The 21,317-nt window shown below is 37.4% G+C and overlaps 1 non-coding gene across 1 annotated transcript; it reads left to right on the top strand.

The window, feature by feature from the left end:
* The first annotated feature begins 20,892 nt into the window (after positions 1-20,892).
* On the top strand, positions 20,893-20,965 carry TRNAC-ACA (transfer RNA cysteine (anticodon ACA)). Its single transcript has one exon. It is a non-coding gene; the product is annotated as a tRNA-Cys (tRNA).
* The last annotated feature ends 352 nt before the right edge of the window (positions 20,966-21,317 follow it).

Below are 21,317 nucleotides of genomic sequence, written 5' to 3'. Positions count from 1 at the left end.
CTCAAAAGTGTTGCTGTGCCAACCTGAATTTACTTTCACCGTCCAAAGGTGGGAAAACCTGAGCCTCAGTGCTGTTAGCAAGTGCAGTGGTATGAAACATATCAAATGTTTCTCAACCTATTAGTTTATAATGATATTTTTAAAAATCCAGCTATTATCTTTGGAGACTATTAAGGTATCAACTCATGACTTTGAAATATGATAAATAAGAAGTATCAGGCATTAATTTATCCATTATCCTCAGGGTATCTAAACAGTTGATAAGGAGAGGTTTCTTTTAATAAAATCATCTCAGCTTAAATAAAGAAGAAATAATAGAAATAAACTACTACCACTTTACAAGTTGTAAATCAAAGTGACAAAGTCAAAGTATTAGTTGCTCAGTCATGTGCAACTCTTTGCGACACCCCCATGGACTGCAGCCTGACAGGCTCCTCTGTTCATGGGATTCTCCATGCAAGAATATTGGAGTGAGTAGCCAATTTCTTCTCCAGGATATCTTCCCAACCCAGGGATTGAACCTAGGTCTCCTGTACTGCAGTTAGATTCTTTATTGTCTGGGTCTCAAGGAAGTTGCAGATAATAGTTACCAAAAGCTGATATCACAAAATAGGAGGCAAAACAACATAACATACCTCACGATAATATACTGCTTATGAAGCAATCTATCTGAAAGGCATGTCTAAATCTGGTGCAGCATCTAGATCTAAGGAAATCAAACAAGTCAATCCTAAAGGAAATCTACTGTGATTATTCATGGGAAGGACTGATGCTGAAGCTGAAGAGCTCCAACACTTTGACCACCAGATTCAAAGAGCTGACTCATTGGAAAAGGCCCCGATGCTGGGAAAGACTGAAGGCAGGAGGAGAGGGGATGACAGAGGATGAGATGGTTGGATGGCATCACTGACTCAATGGACATGAGTTTAAGCAAACTCCAGGAAACAGTTAAAGACAGGGAAGTCTGGTGTGCTGCAGTCCATGGGGTTGCATCAAGTCGGACATGACTTAGCAGCTAAACAACAGCTAGATCTAAACAACAATTGACAGAAAATACTGGAGTCAGAAGATCCTGCTAGAGACACCTCAAAGATCAGTAAGCAAAATCTATAAAGTGGAAAACTGTAGTACACATACAACCAGGTATCTTCAACCATACAACAACAAAATAACAACTGCATAGAAATAGAAAGAGATGATCAAATCAAAAGCATGTGAGAAAAAATTTTAAAATACAACATATGCCTTATTTGAATCCTGATAAAAACAAGCTGAACATAATTGTGAGCATAAATTGGATACTTGAAAATATTACAGAATTACTATCAATTATCTTTTATAGACAACGAAGGTACAGGGATATGTTTCCTTCCCCCACCCCTCAAGGAGTTCTTAACTCTTAGAGATGCATGTTTAATTATTTACAAATGAAATTCCATTTCTTTGAAATTTGCTTCAAACTAATCCAGGGAGCAAGGGAAGTTAGTGGGAGTATAGATGAAATAAAATGGGCATGAGTTAACAATGAAGAAAAATGACGAAAGTTCATTATACTATTTTTATACTACTCTATTTTGGTTATGCTCAAAATTTCTTCTTGTTAAAGAGTTCAACAAAGTCTCATATTTTTTATTTTTAATTAGGCTAACAACTTTTTTTTTTTAAGGTAGCATTCACTAAGACACATTGTCTTTTTTAAATTTTTTTTATTTTATTTTTTAACTTTACAATATTGTATTGGTTTTGGCATATATCAACATGAATCCACCACAAGTATACACGTGTTCCCCATCCTGAACCCTTCTCCCTCCTCCCTCCCCGTACCATCCCTCTGGGTCATCCCAGTGCACCAGCCCCAAGCATCCAGTATCGTGTATCAAACCTGGACTGGTGACTCGTTTCATATATGATATTATACATGTTTCCATAAAAGTATTTGTAAATATTTGTATAATGTTTTTATAATGTATGTATCTTATTTACTTGTCACAATGTGTATAGGAAAGCACCACATAATACTTAATATACATAGGACTCTATGTCTTTTTAAATTAATTCTCTGAGATAAAAATTACCTGTCACATTTTCAAAAGGAGAAATCATTTAATGGCATCAGTTCAGTTCAGTCGCTCAGTTGCGTCTGACTCTTTGCAATCCCATAGACTGCAGCATGCCAGGCTTCACTGTCCATCACCAACTCCTGGAGCTTGCTCAAACTAATGTCCATCAAGTCGGTGATTCCTTCCAATCATCTCATCCTCTGTCATCCCCTTCTCCTCTTGCCTTCAATCTTTCCCAGCATCAGGGTCTTTTCCAATGAGTCAGTTCTTCATATCAAGTGGCCAAAGTATCGGAGTTTCAGCTAGCATCAGCCCTTCAGCAGACAATTGTGACTCCATATCATGCTACTCTTATAGCTAATATTTACCTGATAATTCAGGTGCAATTCTGAAACTAAGCCATATGATGCTACTAGCCTGTAAAAAATAACTTCAATCATCCCCCTTTCTCCCGTGAATGAAATTTAAGCACCCTTCAGACCTAATATGGCCTACTCATCATTCCTAAAACTTACCAAGCTCTTCTAAGGCTTGAGAATTTGGGCCCATCAGTATTTCCCTAGAAATCCTACCTACACTTTTCCATTTAGTGAACTTCTATTAATGATCTATCTAAAAGTAGCCCTTCTTGGTGAAGACTTCCCTAGTCCCATGATAGAGATACTCACTTCCTTTTCAGTGTGCCCATAACAAACAGACATAGTCATAGAATATACATTCACAGAATATAACTGCTACTATTTACAAAATATTTATCTATCAGTCACTGTTCCAAGTGTTTTATCTATACTAAATTAATTTACTTATCCCAACAATCCTGTGAAGTAAATACTACTACCATCCCCATTTGGCAGATGAAGAAACTAAGGCTTTTCCTTGATGGATTGAATCAGTTTTGTTTTGTTTTGTTTTCCTTTGTATTAAAAATACCAAATAGTGCAAGGCACATAGAAATTGTTTGGTAAATATTTGTTGACTTGGATTGGTTTGGAGATTTTAATAATTTATTTAAAGCAAAGCCATTTTTCAACAGTAATTTTTAGATAAAGCAGGAAAAAAATTGGATGGAATAAACTCTTCTAATTTAGATCATGTGTTGGGATAGATTGAAACTGTGGTTGACTTTTCTTGGAAGAAAATAAAAGTAATTATCTGTGCAATGGAGTTCTTTATTCAAACTATTTGCCTGGCTATTTTTACTGTTGTGAGGGGTTTTACAAAAGATTTCTTTTTTTTTTTTTTTAATTGCCACTACTTTTTGGTGAAATAGGGCCATGAAAGATCTTGACCAGCCCTGGTATCTCAAAATCTCAATTGAAAATCAGTTTTATAAAACACCTCAAATTGCAAGGACTGAGAGTGTATCTCGGTCAACCTCAAAATACAGTTGAACAGTGTTTTCTAAATCATCTGTTTTATTTTTAGAACACATTTGTCTTTTAAAATGAACAGTGGTGCTCCTGGCAATGGTATCATTTGGAAAATGTTTTAATATACATAAAACATTTCATGTCTCTTTAAGTATATTTCTCAAGAGATTTTCCATTTGTGATAGTGTGACTACAGTTTCATCTTCCTTTTCTTATCACAGATGGTATTATTTCTAGAGTGCATCTTAACATTCAGTACATTTTTACTGTGTTGTCTTAAATGTCAGTACGCTATCAGCCTAAGTCAGTCAAACTGTTTGCTGTGAGAGGCAGAAGCTCATGAAAGGGGTCTTGATGTATGTCTCCTATGCAACACCTTCAACTCATTTCAGCCTTATGCTGTATTCTGAATGCCTTTATTTAAAACATGCCACTTTCCCCGTTCTAAACTTATTTCATCTTGCCACCTCAAAATTGTCAACCACTGTTGCAATACCTTCCATTTATGTCTGGGTTCATTTGATTTTATATAACAAAACTTCAAACTCAATTGGTTGAAACAAAAATAAAAAACTAATCCACACTTGCCCAGGCAAGCAAATTCTGAGGCCCAAATCTTTTTTGTTGCTTTCTTTTCTAATGGTGTACTTCTCAAATACCCTCTCACATTTAGTAACAAGATGGCAACTGAAATCTATGACCTATCTTTAGAGCTTCAGTCCCTAAGAGAAAGTATCCCTTTGTATCCCAATACATGTACCTAATATCACCAGATGGAGAAGGCAATGGCATCCCACTCCAGTACTCTCGCCTGGAAAATCCCATGGATGCAGGAGCCTGGCAGGATGCAGTCCATGGGGTCACTAAGAGTCGGACACGACTGAGCGACTTCCCTTTCACTTTTCACTTTCATGCATTGGAGAAGGCAATGGCAACCCACTCCAGTGTTCTTGCCTGGAGAATCCCAGGGACGGCGGAGCCTGGTGGGCTGCCGTCTATGGGGTCGCACAGAGTCGGACATGACTGAGGCGACTTAGCAGCAGTAGCAGTAGCAGCAATATCACCAGAAGGGATTCCCTGGTGGCTCAGACGGTAAATTGTCTGCCCGCAATGCGGAAGACCCGGGTTGGATCCCCTGGTCGGTCAGATCCCCTGAAGGAAATGGCAACCCACTCTAGTACTCTTGCCTAGAAAATTCCATGGATGGAGGAGCCTGGTGGGCTACAGTCTATGCGGTCGCAAAGAGTCGGACACGACCTAGCGACTTCACTTACTTAATGTCACCAGAACCAGTTAATGTGGCTGGGGAAACTGATTTTTTTTTTTTTTTCTTTTTTTAAAACTTCTCATTTTGTATTGGAGTTGTTCTTTAGTCAATAAGTCATGTCCGATGTTTGCAACCCCATGTTCTATATGTAGCCCACCAGGCTCCTCTGTCCATGCGATTTTCCGGGCAAGAATACTAGACTGGGTTGCCATGTCCTTCTCCAGTGTGGGCTATAGCCAATTAAGACACAATGTTGCGACAGTTTCAGGTGAACAGTGAAGAGATTCAACCATACATTATACATATTCCAATTCTCGCCCAAATTCTCTTCCCATGCAGGCTGCCATATAACATTGAGCCATATTCCGTGTGCTATTCAGTAGGTCCTTGCTGGTTATCCACTTTAAATAGAACTGTGTGTACATATCCATCCCTATCTCTTTCCCCCAGCTTTCCCCCCTGGGAACCATAAGTTCATTCTCTAAGTCTGTGAGTCTGGGAAACTGATTTTTTTGATTGTCCATACTTGGGTCATATGCTCAACCTTATTATTGATGAAAAGAGGCCAGCACCACCTGAAGGACACGCATTGAGAGTGTGCGGTTGTCTCTTCCAAAGAAATACAAAAGAGCTATTACCAAAAAGGTAATGTATTGGGGGTAACAAATATAAGATATAGCAATCATTCAGACAACTATACAGTAGTGAGAAAAGCAGTATCGATTCAGATTACTCGGGAACAATGTCCAATTCAAAACCTTAGTATGGTTTTAGCCAGTCAAATTCTTTTGAATTTCAGTTTCCTTCTCTGTAAAATGTGAAAATAAAGCCTATTTTATGAAGCTCAAATGAGTAAGAATAAGTAAATTACTTGCCACATACCATATTGCTTGCCAAATAGTAGAAACACAACAAAAGCTAGCTTTCTTCAAGACCAAGAATATGTTCATCTTGGAAAGCATCTTCCACTATTCCTGTCTTTTCATCTGTACCCTCTGCAATCTTGGGTAAACTAGAATCCATTATACAATTTAGCACTTAATGGCACACGAGCAATACCACCTCTGTATGTTAGATATGCAAATGCCTTGTCTTATCAACTAATTTTCAAGCTCTTTATGAGCTTAGGTCATTTCTTGGTACCCTGCCCCAGCAGTCAGCTTGGGACTAGTTACTCACTCTTCACAGAGTAAGAGATGCCCTGCATCTTTGGACTGACTATGGGGTCAAATCACATTTTGAGTACACTGGGTGATACCTATGGAAGCACGCACAAGCAGAAGAGGTAATAAATGTTGAAATGATAAACTGGGGAAAGCAGTGTCTATAAAATGAAAGAGGCTTTATGGATTTACTTATTTACTTAAAGAGTAGAGGAAAGTTTAAGATGCACAGGGAGAGATGTTCAGCGTCATTCTGCTGAAACTTTAAGGATGGTTCAAATGCCTTTTGAAAACCCCTTCTGATCCCAGTGGATTTTGTCATATGCAGTAGGATTAGTTGCTTCAGGAAAAACATTAGAATTGTAAATACTTAAGTTAATGACTTACTAGTAGGCAAAATAAACACTATGAGGTAAGATTTTGGAATCAGATCTAGATTTGAGCCCCATATCTAGCATTTAGAATCTGTGTGAACTCAGGCAAATTACTACAGAAGGACCTGTATGGAAATATGAGACTTGACTAAGACGGTGCAGGTAAAAGACTTCTTCCCACATAGTTGAGAAAACAATAAAGAACAGCAAAGATAAGATTTACTACTATGTTATTTGGAAATGTAAAAAACATAAAGGGGGGTTAGGTCTGATTTAGAGAAGTTAATGCCTAATTATTAGGCATTGCCTTACCTTTGGGAACACTACATACAATAAACATTTGCCTGATATCCAACTGGGTGAATCCTGCGCTGATTCTTATTTCATTTTAAATCATATTTCCATTGGCTTCATTCTTATTGGAGAACAAATCAGATGACAGTTGTGACCAGGTTCATCTCTCTTTTCTTGGAACCCCACAGGGTTTTTTCTCTGTTTCCACATTTTGGCTTGACTTTATGTGGGACCTTAATAATGACTTAAAATTGAAAATAAAATTCAGTCCCTGATACTCTCTTGGTAGAGATATTATGTTTTCATTTTACCAATTCCACCAAATTTGGGGAACATCATGTAGTTATTGTCAAGTCCAAAGCTTCTAAAATATACATTGATATATAGAGACAGGAGAATGAAGAGGTCATGCAGAAGCCACCAAGGTACCAAGTCATTGTTTAGATGTGATGAAGAGTCCATTGTAGGAAAGTTAAGTCATATAAAAGAATAAGAGGAAAGTTTAAGATGCACAAGAGGTTTTTGCCGTAGATGAGAGGGGCAGGGACAAAATCTAAAATTTTCAGGTTGCTTATTAATTAGCCTAGTGCTTTCCTTTGAAACCTCAATACGCTCATTAAAACACATAGAACTAAATTGATACTGTAGAAAAAAATGGGTTTGCTCTATCATTTAGAAAGGGATTTTTTCAGGTGATTTTGGTGGTGGCTGGCATATCTTTTTAAATACTCTATAATAGTTTATTTTTACCTCTAATTAAAAACTAGATTCCACTGTTTAAACTCATAGCGTCACCCCATGATGATCAGTTAAATTAATGTTCTGAAGAGGAAAATGAAAATTTTAAATAAGACCATAATTAACAGCCTGTAGCATCATCCTAAGAGCAACCTCAACTCTCATCTTCCTACATGCTAATTCAGAGGTTTCATTTTAGACAAACTAGTCACTCACTGTTATTCCCTGAAAATGACATACTGAAGTCCATTGTGTTCCTTTATATTCCTTGCCTCGAGTTTCTTCCTTATTTCTTACTCCAACTGATTCTCAAATTGTCCCTCAAGGTGAGGGCCTCCTTCCTCACCTTGAGGAAAGTCCTGCTCTTTGGCACACAACTAATTATTTTGCCTTTCTGGGAATAAATGCTGCTTTTCTTCCACTGCGCTGAAAAATCTTTGAAGGCAGAGGTTATATCTTTTATCTTTACTTTCAAGATTTTTCATATAAATAGCTGTTGATGACTTCTCCATTTATATAACATACTTTCTTAAGTATCGGCTGAGAACTAAGGAAGAAAAATTATCAAAACATAATTTCTGCCACAGAAATGTCACAGTCTAGAAGAAAAATAAGTGCATTGACGTCTAAACTTAATATGATATTGTAGAAACAAGACTCACAGTCATAGAAAACAAACTTTTGGTTACCAAAGGAGAAAGGGGAGGGAAATAAATCTAGGAGTTTTGGATTAATAGATACATACTACTATATATAAAATAGAAAAACAACAAGAATTTACTGTATAACATTGCATGTGTGTGTGTATGTGTGTGTGTATACATATATATAAAATATACAATTATATAAAATATTATAGAAGGAGTCCCAACTTGAACTTAGAAAATAGGACATTTAAAAATAATTGGTAAATAGACCTATGACCCTTTGTATTTCTATGGTGTCAGTTATAACTTCTCTTTCATTTCAGTTTTATTTATTTGGGCCCTCTCTATGTCTCTCTTTTCTTTCTTTCTTTTTTTGATGAGTGCAGTTAAGGATTCATTAATTTTATTTATATTTCAAAGAACCAGCTCTTAGTTTCTTGATATTTTTAATTGCAATTTTAGTCTCTATTTATTTTCACTCTGATCTATATTTCTTTTCCCTTCTACTAATTTTGGGTTTTATTTGTTCTTTTTTCTGCTTCCTTGTCAGGTTAATTGTTTGAGATGTTTCTTATTTTCTGAGATATGCTTGCACGGTTATAAACTTCCCTCTTAAAACAAATTTTGCAGTGTCCCATAGATTTTCAGATAGTTGTGCTTCCATTTTCACTTGTCTCAAGGTATTCTCTATTTTTATTCTTTTATATGACCCATTGGTTATGCACAGTAGCATGGTATTTAGACTCCCTGTGTTTGTGTTTTTTGAAGTTTTTGTCTTGTAGTTGATTTCTAGTTTAAACTGCTGTGGATAGAAAAATAAATGCTTGATATGATTTCAGTCTTCTTAAATTTACTAGGATTTGCTATATGGTAAAGCATGTGATGTATTCTGGAGAATGTTCCACGTGCACTTGAAAGGAATGTGAATTCTGTTATTTTGGATGAAATGTTATATACATATATAATGTTTTACATTTATATGTGTGTGTATATATAGATGTATACATATATACATGGCTTCCCAGCTGGTGCTAGTGGTAAAGAATCTGCCTGCCAGTGCAGGAAATGCAAGAGACATAGATTTGATCCCTGGGTCGGGAAGATCCCCTGGAGTAGGAAGTGGCAACACACCCTAGTATTCTTGCCTGGAAAATTCCATGGACAGAGGAGCCTGTCAGGCTGCAGTCCATGGGGCTACAGAAAGTCAGACATGACTGAGTGACCAAACATAGAACACACACACACACACATATATATAATACGTATATAAAATTCCAATTTATCTAATGTGTTATTTACAGCCAGTGTTGCCTTATTGATTTTCTGTCTGGTTGATGGGTCCATTAATGTAAATGGGGTGTTAAAGTATCCTACTATTTTTATATTTCTGTCAATTTCTCCCTTTATGTTTTTAAATATTTGTTTTATGTATTAGGTGCACCTATATTAGCTTCATATATATTTATAGTTGGGTCTTTTCTACTTAGAGATGTTCCTTTAATATTTCTTATAAAGCCAGTTTAGTGATACTGAACTATGTTAGCTTTTGCTAGTCTTTAAAACTACTTACCTCTTTTTCAAGTCTGAATGATAATCCTGCTGGGTAGCGTATTCTTGTTGTAATATTTCTTTTTACCTTTCATCACTTTAAATATATCACACCACTGCCTACTTGTCTAAAATGTTTCTGCTCAAAAGTCAGCTGACAGCCTTATGGGAATCTGCTTGCACATGACTAGTTGCTTTTCCTCTGCTGCCTTTAAGATTCTCTTTTTATCAATAATTGTTGCCATTTCAATTGTAACGTGCCTTAGTGCATACCTCTTTGAGCCAATCTCATTTAGAACTCTGTGATTCCTGGGCCTGGATGTCTGTTTCCTTTCTCGGGTATCAAAAGTTTCCAGTTATTATTCCTTCAAATAATTTATTGGCCCTTTTCACTCTCTCTTCTCCTTGTACCTTTGTAAAGTGAATGTTAGTATATCTGATGTTATCCCAGAGGGATTTTAAACTATCCTGTTTTGTTTTTTTTTTTTCCTATCTTTTTTCTATTTAGTTTGAGTGACTTCCATTATTCTGTCTTCCAGTTCACTCATCTCTGTATCATCTAATCTACTGTGAATTTCTTATTTTTTTAAATTTCGGTTATTGTATTCTCTAACTCTATTTGGTTTTTACTTTTTTTATTTTCAAACTGTGTTGAAATTGTCACTGTGTTTATCCAATTCTTTTCCCAAGTTAATTTAACATCTTTATGATCATTACTTTGAACTCTTTATCAGATAGACTGCTTATCTCCACTTCACTTACTTCTTTTTCAGAGATTGTCTTGTCCTTTCACCTAGAACATATTCTTCTGTCACCTCATTTGGCCTGATTTTCTGTTTTATTTCTATGTGTTAGGTAGGTGAGTTATGTTTCCTGATCTTGGTGAAGAACCCTTATGTAGGAAATGCCGTGTAGTACCCAGCAGCATACACCTCTCTTGTGACCAGAGCCAAGTGATTTAGGGTTCCCCAATGTGGGCTGTATATGCCCGTGTGTTGTGACTGAGCTAACTACTGTGGACATGCTGGTAAGCATCACTGGCCCCTGTACCATTTGGCTGGAAGGCTGTGCCTGACTCAGTGGTTGCAGGCCCTCTGGAGGGTGGACTAGACTCCCCATGTGATTGGCCCAGTGGGGCATGGGGCTGGTGTTGGTCTTCTGGTAGATGGGGCATCCCCACATGGCTGTCTGCATGATCCCCCACCCTAAGATTCTTTAGTCTGAGCCCCATCAGAAGGACTGCAATTAGAAACTGAAGAAAATGTATTTGCATGGGGTTTAAAAGAATCATATATCGACAAGCATACTGGAGCATTGTCTTAACTGGCAGCCATAGACCTGATGTTGTGTTTGCATTTTTATTTAGCTATTTGAAAATCACATTGTTTCCTGATTCTTCAAAATACATTTGAGCTTGTATTAAACATTACCATGCTTACTGTTAACTATACTTGCATGTTTTCAACTGTTTCTAAACTGCAACAAGAGATTTTAATATCTTCTAGTTTTCTTCAAATTTGCTCTCATTATCCACGTGTGGATAAACATATATTCTGAAATCTTTCAGGTTATTTATCACAATCCATACTGTTCACAGTTCCCATAAGATTCTTATCTCATTCCTATCTACAACATCTAAACCATTCAGCCAATTATATTGATAACCAATAAATGCCTGCCAACATTCCACAACACTCTTTTCCCTCCATTTTTCAGATCCATTGCTTCCTTGTTATATTCTTCCTAATCAGTATCAGTGATTCCTGATATTGCCCAAGTCTGAGCTTCCAAGCTTGAATGTATACTTTAAAAATGATGTAGAAACTGTGACTTTTATGCAGACAGTTGAAAAAATAATCCCACTCTCTTTATCTCATGTATACAGAGTACTACTTTTGGCTTGAATTATCAGGGAATTTATTCAATAATCCACTTTATTTTATACTAATTATATTTCTCTGGAGCTAAATATACCTAATGCAGCAGAAACAGTACAAAATTTAGTCTTTCAAGTGAAGTTTCAGTCTATATAACTTAATTTTTTGTTTTTTGCTGTGCTTTAATTGCCATCAGAACTATTGTTAGCTAACACAATAATATTGCAAACATACCAAAAGTAAAAATCTTCCCTTTCCATTATTTTTTTAAAAATCCTTAAAAAAAAACTATCTTGGAAACATACTTGTTTAGATTCAAGGAAACCTAAAGTCAGGTTCTGTCTGACTAAGCTTTATATTATGTATCTGATGACCTTTCAGAAATCATTTTCTATTCAACTTTAGTTTTCTCATCTGTAGAAAAGAAAAGGGAAATGGTTTATTGATCTGGAAGGGTTTTAATGAGAAAATTATAATTAATATGCCTAGAAAATCTCATGTGTTCCCTGGGACATGGCTGGCTCAAAATGAAGGATTGCACCATCATTTTCATTACTAATATTTTGAAAGAAAATATAACCACCACTTTTCATCTTTTTCAAGAAAAATCTCCCTTTTGTAAGCTCTGTGTTGCTATAAGTACTGAGAGAAACCTGCATACTTGACATTGATGGTTGAATATTTATAGTATCATTGTATTTAAATTATAATGTATTTCCTTTAAAAAATGATGCTTGAAGCATATACAATACCCGTCAATCAATTCCAGTATCTTGCCAATTACATGGCAAGTATAGGATAATTTAGAGGATTTTTAAAAGTGGAACAACTAATCAATTGATATTAATGTGATGGAGACTTTTATTACAGAAATATTGATGTCATATTTCTCCTTTCAAAACATACATGACCCATGATAGAGACCTTGGGGAAGAAACTGAGCAGCCCCATTTGATGTTTAAATATATCATCTGTTCCCATGCTCTCTGTATCACCTGACACTTAGAGCAACATCAAAGAGCTGCAGTTTTCTAACTAGCTCTAACAGTCTAGTTAACTGGCTTCATTGGCAGTTCACTGTTTACACTGATTTAATCAACTAAATCCTAGGGCAGGAAGCTATGCAACCATAGACTACACTTCCACTGATAAGGACAAAGGAGGGCAATTCACAGTCACTAATGTAATAGGCAATAATGAAAAGAAAGTTCTTTGTATCATCTTTAATGAAATGGCTAACATGTATTTATGCAAATAGCCACATAGTGCTTTGACTAAGTGAAAACAAGTGTGAAATGTGGTACTGATCTTCATGTAGCTTACTGACCTATTTTGGATATAGGCAGTAAGCAGATAAAATATATTAGAGAACACTAAAAACACTAAATTTAGAACCAGACTGCATAGAAAATGATATCCTAAATGCTTTTACACTGGATCTTAAGTGCATTGTCATTTTAGATGTGAGGGAGGTTCAGAAGGGAGGGGATGTATATATATATACCTATGGCTGATTCATGTTGAGGTTTGACAGAAAACAACAAAATTCTGTAAAGCAATTATCCTTCAATAAAAAAAATTGCACACAAAATAGCACTAACCATTTAAAAAATCTCAAATATATGGAAATTTTAAAGGAATAGATCATTTTTAGATAAAGAATAGACATCTTTATCTTTTTCCCTCAAATTTAATAGGCATTTAAATTTTGTAAATGTAAATTGTAACACCTATTTTGAAGTAATTTCAAGTCAATTAATCACATATAAGCTATAAACCCTTAAATAATTCAGTATATATCTTGGAAAGTTGAGACTTTTTCTAACTACAATACTATTATTAAACTAAGCAATATTAATACTAACTTCTGAGTAAGCTGTAGTAGCCAGGCTGTATTTAAATTTTCTCAATTGTCTTGGAGTATTTTTCATAACTCAGTTTTTCAAACCAGGATACACACTAGAACCACACACTGCGTTTGGTTTTTTTCTGCTGCTTTCCCACTTCTTATTTTTGAAACATTGGTTTGTTGGACAGACTAGTCATTTGTCCTGTAGAAAGTAATGTGCTGAATTTTTCCTGTGCTGTTGTTCAGCTTCTACCTCCATACTGTGTATTTCCTGATAAAGGAAAGTTGCATATAGTGATTTACTAGATTCAAGTTAATAACTTTGGCAAAAACACTTAGGCCATGCTGAAGAGTTTATGTGTCACCTAATATGATGCATTATGGTGTCCAGTTATCCCATAATTTGTGACAAATTGCCTTAAAGTAGTGGAAACTTGATCTCTTCACTGAAGTTGTTTGTTCTCTTGTCCTCAGCAAGAAATCTGTGGACCCATAATCTGATACCATGCAAACACTGTTTCCCATCCATTTTTCATTTAATAGCCTTATCATTCATTGATGATTACTTCCTCAATCAATAATTTAATTCAAGCTTACAAAAACTGTGTTTTATTAGCCAGTTCTTTGCTTAATCATGATAATGCTTTGTAACAAATGAACCCCAAATCTCCAAGGCATACATCAACATTTATTTTCTGTTCATAGGTGTATGTGAAGTTAGGCTGGTCTAGACTGGAATCAGCTGGTGGGACTGGAATCCAAGCTTTGATGGAGTTAAGTCTGGTCCACATTACTTTGTTGTTGGCATAGACTAAAGAGAAACAGGTACTTGGGAACAAGGTCTTTTCCTAGCAGAGTAAAAAATCCAAACAACCTGGCAGTAACTTTCCCATGACCCTTCAAGCTTCAGTCTAGAACTGGCACAATGACTCTTCTGTCCATATTCCATTGGGCAAAGCAAGTCACCTCTCCAAAACCAGCCAATGGAAAAGGCATGCACACTCTCCTGACTTCAACGGGAGACACTACAAAGTCACATGGAAGGGGCAATTAGTGTGTGATTCTTCCACAATAGAATGTAATAAGTTGCAAACAATAATCCCATCTATCAAAATAAACATATTATTATTTATTCACTGTCTTTCTTCAATGTATCAGTAGACATCATTGTTACTTTTTTGTCACAAAGTACTGTCTTTTTTCAGTCACAAAGTCATGTCTGACTCTTTTGTGAACCCACGGACAGCAGCCTACCAGGTTCCTCTGCCCATGGGATTTCCCAGGCAAGAATACTAGAGTGGGTTGCCGTTTCCTTCCTTAGGGGATCTTCCCAATCTGAGGATCGAATCCATGCCTCCTGCATTGGCAGCTGGATTCTTTACCACTGATTCACCAGGGAAATCCCATTTGTAGACATACAATTACCCTTCTAGTGTAATTCATTTGGATTTAAGATGAGATTCCAGACAATCTTTCAAACAAATTTGAATCCAGATCTCTCTTTCACCTCCTGTCACCTAACGAGCAGCAATGGAACGTCCAACTTATTTTTGTATCCCTGATGCTCAGCACAATCTTTAGAACATGGAAAAAGTGAAAGCCTCTCAGTCATGTCTGAGTCTTTGCGACCCCATGGACTATACAGTCCATGGAATTCTCCAGGCCAGAATATTGGAGTGGGTAGCCTTTCCCTTCTCCAGGGGATCTTCCCAACCCAGGGATCATACCCAGATCTCCCATACTGCAGGCAAATTCTTTACCAGCTAAGCCACAAGGGAAGCCCAAGAATACTCTAGTGGGTAGCCTATCCCTTCTCCAGTAGATCTTCCCTACCCAGGAATTGAACCGGGGTCTCCTGAATTGCAGGTGGATTCTTTATCAACTGAGCTATCAGGGAAGCCCTTTAGAACATGGAAGATGCCCAATAAATGTGGGATGGGTTACATTTCAGAGTAATCCTTTGAATTTTGTAAATAATTTCCATCCAAAGAAACGAATAGCATACTTTCCTTTTCCTCAGCTTACAAGTACAGTTATCTTTGTACCTCGATGGAAAGAATAAGACACTGAGAGGTTTTAGAAGAATGATGAGCCCAAGGCTAAACAGGAAATCAAAGATAGAGTAGAGAATGAAACCCAATACTTTTGATTCCTTTGCTGTGCATCAGACAGCATGCCTCCATGGCTCTCATTCTGTACCATATGGTTGTCTCCATATATAAGGCAATTGCCACTGAACATTTTGACTATTATTGATAAATTGAGGTCTGTGCTAATCAGTAGATCTTTTATATCTCAGAAGGATCTATCTATACACACACACACACATATATATATATATAAAGAGAGAGAGAGCACTAGAAATAAGTCAAACTGGTCACTCTATTTTAAATTCAAGGGGAAAGAGACAAAGAACATAAGATCTTGGGGAAGCTAAGGGAAACTATTGTTGTTGTTGTTTGGTCACTAGGTCATGTCCAACTCTTTTTCAACTCCATGGACTGTAGCCTGCCAGCCTCATCTGTCCATGGGATTTCACAGGCAAGAATACTGGAGTAGGTTGTCATCTCCTTCTCCAAGAGATCTTCCAAACCCAGGGATTGAATCTGTGTTTCCTTCATTGGCAGGCAGATTCTTCACTGCTCAGCCACCTGAGACCACAAGGGAAACTAAAGTCACAGTTAATGTTAGAGAAAACCGCACTGTTTTATAAGGACAAACTTAAATTGTATTCATATTAATTTTCAGTAATTACAAAGTTCATTGACTAAGAACACTAACATAAGAACATGCAAATTATATGACTGAAAGCAAGTTTACTGTTCATTTGGAAATAAAACTGGCATGTAAAAATAATAATAATAATAAAAGATCAGTGATAGGGGATAAGATTTGCACATCTAACTGGTTATGTTAAATCCTACCCATTCATTGACAGACACAATTATAATCCATAGATTTCAGTAACAAATTACATTCCCATGGCTATAGAACGTAATTCATAAATATGTACATATTCATTAGTTTGCCCTAAATTGAAGTATTTTGAGGGTTTTTTCACTACCCCCTTTGTTTCAGAATATCAGGTCTGTGACTGCAGGCTTATTAGACAGAGACATGATTGATTAGACTTGACTAGCCCTGTTGATAATTTATGCACAATTAATAGAAAGGTTTTTGCCATCATTTGGCATTTCATAGACTACTTATACACTCTAGTGGGAAAAATTGGTCAAAGCACTTTTTATAGAAAGAAAAATCAAACAAATAGCAAGTAGATACATAGCACTTAAGGATTACAAACATATTGGAACTCCCCAGTATCCTGAAATTGTGTAAGCAAACTGATATAATAAAATCTGACATAAAAAGCCACTTAAACCCTACTAATTAGATGGATAATAAAAAATCAAGCAAGTATTGAACTGTGAGGCAGTCAGGAAGATAATCAAAGGTTAATTAGATGCATGATACAAGATCTCCTGCCCTGGGATTTATTCCTTAGAGGCTTCAGACAGATTCAAAAGGAAGTTTGACATATAACATAAAAATTCACTATGATTTGCTTATATGAAAAAGTTAATTTTTTAAAAAAGACCAGGCTTTCGGAATTGCAGTAGTGTAGGGTTCAATAGTGGAGAAGGAAATGGCAACCCACTCCAGTGTTCTTGCCTGGATAATCCCAGGGATGGGGGAGCCTGGTGAGCTGCGATCTATGGGGTCGCACAGAGTCGGACACAACTGAATCTACTTAGCAGCAGTAGCAGTAGCAGCAGGGTTCAATAGGAGGATAGAGGGGAATAGAAAAAATTAATAACAACAATGAAATTACTTTGGAAAGGTTATCAATGCCTAATATAAATTTAAATTTATTTCCAAGTGGTAAAGAATCCATCTACCAACACAGGACATTCAGGAGACTCAGTTTCAATCCCTGGGCAAGAAAGAGCCCCTGGAATAGGAGGGAAGATTCCCTTGAGTAGGAAACGGCAACCCACTCTAGTATTCTTGCTTGGAAAATCCCATGAACAGAGGAGCCTGGTGGACTACAGTCCATGGGATCACAAAAAAGTCGGGCAGGACTGAGCATGCAGGTAGATGCATAAAGTGAAAGTGAACTCACCCAGTTGTGTCCGACTCTGCGACCCCATAGAGTGTAGCCTACCAGGCTCCTCCGTCCATGGGATTTTTCAAGGCAAGAGTACTGGAGTGGGGTGCCATTGCCTTCTCCAGAGGATCTTCCTGACCCAGGGATCAAACCTGGGCCTCCCGCATTGTAGGCAACTGCTCTACCATCTGAGCCACCAGGGAAGCCTGATGCATAAATAGAAATTTAAATGACCCAGAAAGTTCCAATGATGAGAGTAAGTGAGGCACACTATAAGGTATGAAGAAACCCTGTATGAGGTAGTGAGACAAAGCCTGAGGTTTGGCTTCTAATCCCACCCTGTGCTTCTCAAACTCTATGTGCTAGCATTTCATGGAATGTTTTTGGTCCATAGTTTCCCTCCTTTGAAAAGTTGAAATCTGATCTAGGCTCTTGGATCTTTCACATCACTTTCATAGGCCCATAACCAAATCATTTTTATCTCCAATATTTTCACTGTCATACAAAAATGCTAACGTGTGTAGGATGGATTGGACGCTTAAAAATGAAATGTAAAAGCCTCTAAAAATTTATTCCACCATAAATTCAACTCAACATTGTTTTCTGGGAACAGAACATGTGCCAGAAACTGTGCCCAGTGCCTGAATTTGGAGATAAATGCCATGATTCCCAGTCTCTCTTTAATTATTAATAGTAATTGTAGTGATTAGTTATTTTGGTGTGAATATCAAATAACTACAACAGCTGATGTATATTCAAGATTCAATAGAACCCTTTTATGTGATTCTTAGATAAAAATAGCAGAGAGCTGAGAATATTTTTAATAATCAGATGTCATTTTATTTGATCAGCACAATTCTATGAATTAGCAGATATTGTTTCCATATAAACAAATGAGTATTATATGGCTTAGAGGTTCACTAAAGGCCATATAGTTCATAAGAGACTGAGCTGAGAATTGAACTCGGGGTTTATTTTACCAACTACCCTTTGTGGCCATGTACTATAAGGCTATTTGGTTGGTTGGTTGGTCATTTAATATTATGGATCAAGTCTCACAGATTCATGCATACTCCCTCAGTAGATATTGTAGACACATCAGATTTGGAATAGACTGCCATTTAAGGGAACTCCTATCATCTGACCATGTATAGCTGGAAAAAATAGCTAAAGGCATAAATGAGGAAAAGGGAAAGAATGAATGTGAATGAAATTTTGGCAAAAGTAATGAGGAAAAAAGTCACAAGTATTCAAATTCAGAAAGTTTGAGATAGAGCTTCTCTGTCACTTAGAGTAATATGGTTTCAGGCTATGGAATCATCAGAGTTTAGGGCTGGGAAACCCTCCACAGGAGTTAAGCTGGAGATGACTTCTCAAACATGAGGAAGGCCTGGACAATAAGGGAGGTGGAAATGTGAAGAGCAGGTTCCAGGAAAGGTACGAACCCACATCAGAGCTGGAGAAGCAGAACAAGTGCAGGGAGACGTTGTATAGAATTCTTCAGATGTGACCTTACCATTAATCAAGTTTAAAAAAGAAAGGCATGTGTGTGCAGTTGCAAGGCTGGAGAAGCAGTGTGAGCAAGAGCATGAGAGATAAAGAGTAATTAACACGGGTGGTATGCACTAGAGAAAGGAGGGAGAAAAACTAGGAAAAGAAGCCAGGCAGTTAGCATGAGCCCCATTTTACAGATGAGAAAACTCTCCAAGCTAGTGTTGGAGCTGGGATTCAATCTAAGTTTTTCTGATCCCAAAGTCTGTGCACCATCCTCACACTGTGTTGTCATTAATAGTCATCTACACATGGGATGAACTTGATCAATTATCTTGGGTGATAAGTTGATTTATAAGGAATCAGCAAAGGATAGGGAATAATTTCAATAACCAACAATAGGAAAATGAGGAGAGACAAATGAGGCCATGACCATAACATGAAATATTATAAAACAATTAGTCATTTTTAGTGTATTCAATGGCATGAATAAATGTTACTCTCATCATAGAAACCAAAAAATCAAAATATAAAGCTGCTGTAATATAACCTTAAATATTTTGTTTGTGTGTGTGTGAATGAATAAGAGATTTGATAGAAAGTATACAAATATTAATAAGAGCTATGGAGTCATCAACTGTAAATCTTTATGAATTCCTATATTTTCTATATTTTCTGAATGTATTACTCGTGGAATGAGAAAAATAAACTTTACAAAGGAACAATAAGGGGAAAAATGACAGTGACTGAAGCGCAGACAATATTCTAAACCAATTCCATTCCCAATGTGTGCAAGAAATCAGGCCATCACCATTCTCAGCTTTTTTTTAACAATATGAAAAAAATGTAAATCCTGGACAAGTAGATAATTAAAAGTTGCACATGCCTGTCAAAGCAAGGACACCCCAACTCCCATTCCTACTTGGTGCCTAAACCTTGTAGTGCCTACAGGTTTACTTTCAAAAGATTTAATAGAGAATGAGAGGCCATCCCTCCCTGGAAAGTACAGTGTAGGTAAGTAGACGGTGCTAGGCCAGCCTTCATAATTATACCTGAGGCTGCAGGAGGAGTGGAATTGTGTGGTCGGGAAATTGTATCTGATTATGATGGCTCAGTGCCCAATGTCAGAAAATAGCTGCCCTGCTGAAAAAAAAAACAGCCTGCGTGTGTGGAAGGGTGGTGGGAGTTTCAGGCAGCTAACGACTCGGCAGTGGAGGAAGAGGTACAGCCCGGACACAGAGGGAACTGATGGTGAAACACCAGGGAATCTTTTAGAAGCCGCGTCGACTGTCTGCTGCTAAGAACACAGAGATCCAGCTGGGATAAGCTGTTTGCTTGTTAGCATGTTGGTTGGTCAGTTGGTGCAAGGTGAATGAGAGAATCACCCTCATCAGGCTTCCCCAACAGCCAGGTGCTTGGACTGTCTCTGGCTTTGTCTTAAGTCAACTGGACACAGTCCCTGATCCCTGGCACATTTTTTCCTAAGTGAAAGTGATCATCGCTCAGTTGTGTCTGACTCTTTGTGACCCCATGGACTGGAGCCTGCCAAACTGTGTCAAGGGGATCCTCTAGGCAAGAATACTGGAGCGGTTGCCATTTCCTACTCCAGGGGGTCTTCCCAACCCAGGGATTGAACCCTTTTTCACTGGAAGGCAGATTCTTTACCACTGTGGCACCTGGGAAGCTACTCCAAATATAAAACACCTCTGATATGATTTGTACAAAGAAGAGCAGGACTATCTTCTCTTCAAACCTTTGTTCTGAATATTGAATATTTATTTCATTCAGTTTAAGAACATTTCACTCCTTTCATCTACCCTAGAGGGGTGGGATGGGAAGGAGGCTCAAGAGGGAGAGACTATACATACGGCTGATTCACACTGTTGTACGGCAGAAACCAATACAACACTGTAAAGCAATTATCCTCCAGTTGGGGTGGGGGGAACTACCCTTTTGAGTGTCAACCTTGACTTCCCATCAGATCCCCTGTGAAATGTGGTCACATTACAGATAACTGGTCGTCTAGCTATGGAAGGACTAATGCAGCAGATTTGAGGTGGAGCCTGGGGAACTTATAATTTTAATAAGTTTCTTAGATCATTGGCTTCCCTGGTGGCTCAGATGGTAAAAGTGTCTGCCTACAATGCGGGAGACCCAGGTTCGATCCCTGGGTGGGGAAGATCCCTGGAGAAGGAAATGGCAACCCACTCCAGTATTCTTGCCTGGAAAATCCCATGGATGAAGGAGCCTAATAGGCTACAGTCCATGAGGTCACAAAGAGTTGGACACAACTGAGCAACTTCACTCACTTAGATTATTGTGATGACCATCCAGGGTTTACCACTCCTCCTCTACATTATTACTATAGAAGGTGAATACCAATGAAAATCCAAATGTGCAGTTGTTATGTACACAATAGGGACAATGTAGGATAAGGAAAGAGTACTCTTTTCCCTATGTGAGCCTCAGTTTTGTCATCTGTAAAATGGAGACATGACTACCTACTACTTCAGTGGTGTTCAGTTGAGATA

The sequence above is a fragment of the Bos javanicus genome, chromosome 2 (assembly GCF_032452875.1).
Source record: "Bos javanicus breed banteng chromosome 2, ARS-OSU_banteng_1.0, whole genome shotgun sequence".
Lineage (NCBI taxonomy): Eukaryota > Metazoa > Chordata > Mammalia > Artiodactyla > Bovidae > Bos > Bos javanicus.
The sequence above is the reverse complement of the archived record's forward strand: the minus strand, read 5'-3'. Positions and strand labels throughout refer to the sequence as shown.